At 32.0% G+C, this 7,558-nt stretch overlaps 2 non-coding genes across 2 annotated transcripts; both read left to right on the forward strand.

Moving 5' to 3' along the window:
• The first annotated feature begins 5,500 nt into the window (after positions 1-5,500).
• Positions 5,501-5,607, forward strand: LOC149526802 (small nucleolar RNA R71). Its single transcript, XR_016351676.1, has one exon. It is a non-coding gene; the product is annotated as a small nucleolar RNA R71 (small nucleolar RNA).
• Positions 5,608-6,660: 1,053 nt separating this feature from the next.
• LOC149526803 (small nucleolar RNA R71) lies at positions 6,661-6,767 on the forward strand. Its single transcript, XR_016351665.1, has one exon. It is a non-coding gene; the product is annotated as a small nucleolar RNA R71 (small nucleolar RNA).
• Positions 6,768-7,558: the final 791 nt, after the last annotated feature.

Raw genomic sequence — 7,558 nt, forward strand, 5'->3', positions numbered from 1 at the left:
TTACATTTAAAGAGGCATTAATTAATACTCAGAGGCTGAAGTTAAAAGGGTGCAATCAATAAAGGTTGAAAAAAAGATTAAGGAAAGTACCAATGTGTTTATGCTTACGATCAATGAGGAACGATTGAAGAAAAGTGCATTGGGATTATTAAAGGAGGGGTATTGTGTTGAGGTTGTGGAACAACAATTGGTTGCGAAGGGCATAATGGTTTGAATTGGAGAAGTCGGGGGTTTGCAAATGGTTGTCACATTTTACGGTATGAAAGAAATGGAAGTTTGTTGTTAATTTTACAAATGCAAGTATTTGTATTGAGATGTAGAGTATCGTTCTTACGGAGATTTGTCTTTAAAGTTTCACTAAATATTAAAATTATAAAATAAATTAATTTTTTTAAGTAATCTAAAAATTAAAAAAAAACTAATTAAAAAAAATTGAAATCCAACACTAAATAAACTAACAAACTAAATAAGTTTGAGAAAAGTAAGATATTAAAGACCTATGATTATGGGTTTATTCAACATTTCATTTAATATTAGCTTTTCTTGTTATTTATCTTTTCTAGGTAGTTTTATTAACCTAGAATCCAAAATTGTGGACAAGTCTCTGTTGAGTTGCTTATACAAATGCCTAACTTAATTAGTCTATTGTATATCTATAGGAATCAATTAAATTAAGTTCCTTTAGCAAAAGTCCTAATGTGGCTATATATAGCAATTGGCATATGTTTATCCAAATTGCGAATCAAATCACTTAAGTGATGTGAACATACATTATTTAAACTTTAGTTCAATTTAAAATCTCTCTATCAAGTCTCAATTAGATTCATAAATCAGTTAATTTTTAATTAGACAATCAAAAACATTAAGAACAGATTTGAATAAGTGAAACTATACCCATTCATGATAATTAAAAGAAAAACTAAAATTTAAATTACATGTTGAAATCTACCACTATCTTAGAAAACTAGTTTAACTCATAATATATAATAAAAATAATATCTAAAGAAATTCAACCATGAATCCAAGTAAAAAAACACAAAAGTAGAGAAAGAAACTAATTATTAAAGCTTTGCAATCTGAATTCTCTCTCAAATTTTCTTACTTTTTTGCTTTATTGTTGGCTTTTTTTCTCTAGAATAGTTGATTGCTACCTTTCCCTCTAAACCTTTGAAAAAGGTCCATTAAATAGGCTCCAAGTAACTTAATTTTCAAAATTCTGTCAAATTTTTATTTTTAAAAACTCAAGGTAATGCCGTGGCTCCATGATAGACTTTGGTGGCGTTGTGGCACCGTGATCTTGGGTTTTTGTATGATGCGCCCATCTAGCCCAGCACCGTGACCACAAATTTCTAGCATTGCGGTGATGGTTCCTTCAACGCCGCGACCTTAGTCTCCCTGCTGCCTTGTGCAGAATTGCATCTATCATGCAATGTCCAATGCGATTTTCATCTTGATATGTTCTGAAATGGGCAAAGGAGTAAACATAAAAGTTTTATGCCTGTCTCTTAAATTTATAGTGGCTCAAGAATCACATCAATTGGGCAGCTTAAGTGAAAGATATGCTCCCGATACCGCATCATGTTCAGTCCATGAATACTACTACAGTGCTCTGAATTAAACAAATATTTTGATCATGATCCAATCAGAACTGGGTAAAGTAGTCAACATAAAAGTTGTAGCCCTTCCTCTTAGCATTCTAGTGGTCTAAGAATCACTTCATTTGAGGTTCTATATAGAGAGATATGGTAAAAATACCATAATATATACGAATAAAGCTATCATCATACTTATACAAATTTTCATCAAATGAGCCATTCTCATCAAATTTCCTACAAAAGTACTAAAAGAAACCAGCAATAACTACTCTTAAAGTAATTTAAAATAAAATAATATAAAATTTAACTAAAATAACTTAAATTAACTACTCAACATATAATTAAGCTTAAATTAGAAAAACATCTAAAATGCTATGATCCGAACCTGTAATCTCAAAAGTCTAACTACTTAAACCCCCAAAATATTTCAAAATAACTCTATATAATAGAGTTATCACACCCTTAAACTTAAGATTTTACAAGTCCTCGAGCAAAACGTAGAACACCATGCAATAACTTAACCATTAAAGTATTAACTAGAATTCTATTGCACCATTTCATTAATCACCTTTAATATCCTCAAAAGTTAATCTATATTCATAACTATAGGCAATACACAAATATTATTCAAGTCATATTTCAATCCAAATGCAAGCTCAGCGTTAAATGAATTTCCATGTGTGTGTGTGCAATCTTTTCACCTAGAATTCTGTATAATTCAAATAAGTTTATATTCATGCAAATTTAAATTTGTAATTAAATTCCATAAGTTTGCTTTTTATCTATATCTCCACTAATGTAGACTAACACTAAATTAAGGATTAATAGGAGTTTAATTAGCTTGTAATGTATGACTAGGGTTAACGTTGCATATGGGATAATGTATAGCTTAAATCACCATAAGCATATAGTCAATCTAGAACCTATTCAGAAATTTATTTTCCTTCACCTAGTATACCTCCTTTTTCCTCAACCTTTTCTTTTGTTCCACACTTCATTCTTTCTTTCCCTTTTTCTTTCTCTTAATTTCACACCCCCAAACTTATTTCTTTTATTAGATTGTAAGATGGACACAATCATATTTTTGGACTTTTTATTATTTTACATCATCACTACCTTCTTCACTATCTCTCTCCTATAGTTCTTAAATTGACATATGCACTTAAGTATGAGAGGTGAAAAATTGTTGAAAATATCTATACATGGATCTAGGCTAAAAATTATGTGTTTATATAAAGAAAATATGTCATTAGGCTCAAGAGGGGACACTAAGGATAATTTATCGAAAAGAAGGCTACAAAAGGCTCAATTCGTTCAAATATGGCTTAAATCATCTCCTCAACTAAGTATAGCCTAGAATTTTTCTTTAAGAAAGAATCAAACAAATTCTATAACTTAATACATAATTCAAAAATTTGCATTCATTTAAACCTTTTCTAAATATATACAATGAATTTAAGCAAAAGATATAGTGCTCCAAATGTATAAATTTCAACCTAACAATAAAGCTTAGTATGAGAATTTATATAACACTTAAACAATATTCACATGTTTTGAAGAATCAAGATAGGAATATAACTGAGTTCTCATCATTGGATAGGTAAATTAAATGAAACTGGTACAATTAAATCTAGTTCAAATGCAAATACACCTGCACTAAAAAAAAAGCAAAAATAAACTAACCTAAACTACCACAAAACTAATAACAATAAAACCCTCCCTTAAGCTTAAATTGCACATTGTCCTCAATGTGAAAAGCTAAAAAGAATAAGGAAAAGAAACTTTGTTATCAATGGTGATAGTGCATTGAAAGCTTTAATTTTCATCCTCTTTATCTTCATGCTTTCCTAACCTACAAACTTAACAAACAAGCTTGGGAGAGGTTAGAACTACTTATTTAAATAGAAAAACAAAAATAACTAAAATAACAACTAAATCTAAAAAGATATAGTTTGGGTTGCCTCTCAAGAAGAGATTCTTTATAGTCACTAGTTTGATTATAACACCTCTTTTTTGTTGTCTATTGGAGTACTTGTGGATATTCAGCGATCCAATTTACCTCCTAAATACTATTGGAGATGCTACCCATTCACTTCAAATGTTCCAATACCTTCACTACAAATATCTACTGCATCGTATTGATATACCTTAATTACCTTATACGGGCCTCACCACTTTGATTTTTGTTTCCATGAAAGAAGCTTGACTGATTTGATCAGTAACACTTGATGTCCCACCTTAAAATCAAGATTAACTGAGGGTGGTGGAGCATGTTCATCATAACACTATTTAGTTTTGAGTTATGGTGGCAGTGGTTCTGATTCAAGAATTTATGCTTGCTTACTTGTAATTGTAGAGTAGAATTACCTTTGACTTTATCAACTAAGTCCACTCTGTAATAATGAGTTGTGGTTGGAGGACTCTTAGTTACATTGAAAATAATAAATTCAACTACCTTCTTTCCAACACTTAAAGTTATTCTGTCTTCCCTTACATCTATCAATGCTCTTGTAGTGGCTAATAATGGACATACTAGTATGATCGAAACTTTTTTATCCTCCATCTCAAGTACTATGAAGTCTACTGGAATGAACAACTCCCTAACTTTAACAAAGACATCTTTTATCACCCCATAGGGGTGTTTTGTCATTTTGTTAGCTAGTTGCAAGGTGATTGTAGTAGGTGAAATTTCCTACAATCTAATTCTCTTAACAATAAATAATAGCATTATTAAGACAATAGCACCCAAATCACATAAAGCTTTTGAAAAATTAAAATTACCAATTGAGCAGGGGATACAAAAACTCCTTGGGTCCTTAAGCTTTGCCGAAAGCTTGTTCTGGATTATTACGCTACACTCCTTAGTAAATGTCATTATCTTAAAGTCCTCTAATTTCCTTTTCTTTGTCAATATGCGTTTCCGAAACTTCACATATTGATGTGAAGCCTTTTGAATACCTCAAGAAATTTTTGGAAGTGTTTATCAAGCTTTTATTTCTAAAGGCGTTGAGGAAAGGGTGGTGGTGGTAAAGTTACTGTTGATTCTTTCTCTTGAATTTGCTTATCAGCTGTCTTAATAACCATTTCATTCTCAATAGACTTATCTTGAGAAGTAGCTTGCCTAACACTATTTTCAACTTTTTTTTCACTACTCAAGGTGATTACCATAACTTATTCCTTACTTTCTTTCCTTGGATTCACGTATGTATCACTAGGCAATGGTCCTTGAGGTTAGTTGTTTAATAAATTGGCAAGTTGAACAACCTGACTCTCAAGGTTTTGAATTGATGCTGCTTGACTCTAAATGAAAGTTGTTTGACCTTGTGTAATGCTATCATTTTGTGCCATGTATTGCCTTAGCAGATCTTCGACAACTGGCTTCTTTTCTTATATTAGTGCACTGGCTTGTTGGTGAAATCCTAGAGGTGCATTTGGGCTTGGAGTTGAAGACGAACTTTGATTATTAGCCTAAGAGAAATTGAGATGATTCCTCTACCTTGGGTTGTAAGTGTTGGAGTAGTAGTTATTTTACTGTCTATTACCCATAAATTGCACTATATCTATTGAGCTTAGACACTGATTACTTGCATGATTATCTCCATAATACTCACAAGGTACAAAAGGACTTTTCACACTATTAGTACCAAAAGATCAAGAGTTTTAGTTAAAGCTATTACCTAAGTGGATAATGCCATCATAGCATCTACATCATGAATTCCAACTACATGCTTCTACATTGATTGCTCCGTCGGTCATTGGTAATTGTTTGCAGACATCTTTTCTAATAAATCATGTACCTTATCTATCGATTTAGCCATAAAGCTCCTCCTACAGTGGCATCAACTGTGGTTCAAACCTACCCACTCAAACCATAATAAAAAGTTTACACTTGAAGCCACTTTAGGAGACCATGATAAGGGCAGTGTCGAAGTGATTCCTTGTATCTTTCCCAAGCTTCATACAACAATTTTGAATCTAGCTACATGAATGATGTGATGTCATTTCACATTTTTGCTATTTTAGTCGGAAGAAAGAATTTACCAAGGAACTTCTGAGCAAAATCATCCCATATTGTTATTGAACTAGTAAATAGCGCATTCAACCATGCTTTAGCCTTATCCGTTAATGAGAAAAGAAAAAGCCTTAAACGAATTACATCATCTGTGACACCATTATGTTTGAAAATGTCACAAATCTCCAAGAAGTTTGATATATGGCCATTGGGATCATCATTTAGAAGGCCCTCAAACTGAACTGAGGTTTGAATCACAGTGATAATAGCCAGCTTCATCTTGAAATTATTTCCCTGAATAGCTGGCTTATAGATTTTTGATGGAATTCCTTGTACTAAAGGAACAACATAATCCCTTAAGCAATGATTGTCAGCTACTACTCGCTCTTGGATTTACTGTTCATCTTGTTGATCAGCCATTATATTTACTGGAGCAACACCTTGTTGATTTTCTCATCGAAGTTTGTGAAATGTTTGCTCAATTTCTGAATCACATAAGATAGTTTGCAAGTTGTTTGCTCTTCTCATACAATAGCTGAACACAACTGCAGAACAAGAAATAAAACTTAAATTAAGATTAATTTGTAAAATTTTAATATTAGCAAATAATAAATAAAAAAAATCCTCAGTAATGGTGTCAAAAATTTATTGTTGATTTTGCACAGGTAAGTATACCTATCGAACAAGTAATATAGTGATGAAGTAAAGTATCGTTCCCATGGATATTTGTTTCTAAAGTTTAACTAAGTATTAAAATTATAAAACAAATTAATCTTAGTTAAGTAATTCAAAAATTGAAGAAAAACTACTCTCCTATGTTAATACTGTGTAGTTAATATTGTGATGGCATCAACTTCATGAACTCCAACTACTCTCCTATGTTTGGATCACTCTGATGGCCGTTGCTAATTGTTTGATGCCTTCTATTTTAATAGGTTGTATGTGTTATCGATAGTCTTTCCCATAAGAGCTCCTGTAGCAACAGCATCAATGGTGTCTTAAACTTGGCTATGCAATCTATTGTAAAATGTCTGCACTTGAAGCGACTTCGGAATACCATGATATAGGCAATGCCTAAATAGGTCTTTATATCTATCCTAAGCTTCATATCATGACTCACCATCAAACTGTATGAACGAAGTGATATCGTTCCTTATTTTAGCTGTCTTCGCCGAAGGAAAGTATTTTGTTAAAAACTTCTGGGTAAGGTCATCCCATGTTGTGATTGAGCTCATGGGTAACGAATTCAACCAACCTTTACTTTGTCTCTCAATTAAAAGGGGAATAATCTTAATTAGATGGTATCATCTAAGACTCTTCTTTGCTTAAATGTGTCACATTTAGGTCATCATTTGGAAATCCCCAAATTGAACTGACGTTTGGATCATAGGGATGATGGCCGGCTTGATCTTGAAATTATTTGCTTCAATGGCTATTCTTCCGATGCTTGCTGGAATACCTTGGACTAGAGACATAACATAGTCTCTTAATGATTGATTTTCTTCAACTAGCCTCATTGGAGTTGCCACTCTCTTGGTTGTTCATCCATTGTATTAGAAGAAGTAGAACCTTATTGACTTTCTTGACTTAGTCATCGAAATGTCTTCTTGATTTCTAGGTCACATGAGATAATATTTAAGTTTCGTTCTCTTCGCATACAATGCAAAACGCACTTGAAAATAAAAAATGAAAAATAAAAGCTTGGTTTAAAACAATTTGTTTAATTTAATATCAACAAAGATAAATAGGAATGCAAATCTCCAGAAATGGTGCTAAAAACTTATTGTTGTTAATTTAATACAGGCAAGTGCACGTGGCCATACAAGCAATATAAAGGTAAGTTGAGTATCGTTCTTATCGAGATTTGCACATATTCTTACTAAGTATTAAATTTATAACAACCTTGATCCTATCCAAGTACTCAATTTTGAATGATTGATTAAGTTAAAAA

Source organism: Theobroma umbraticum, unplaced genomic scaffold (genome assembly GCF_002168275.2).
Source record: "Theobroma umbraticum cultivar Fairchild unplaced genomic scaffold, ASM216827v3 scaffold_146.0, whole genome shotgun sequence".
NCBI classification, from domain to species: Eukaryota; Viridiplantae; Streptophyta; class Magnoliopsida; order Malvales; family Malvaceae; genus Theobroma; species Theobroma umbraticum.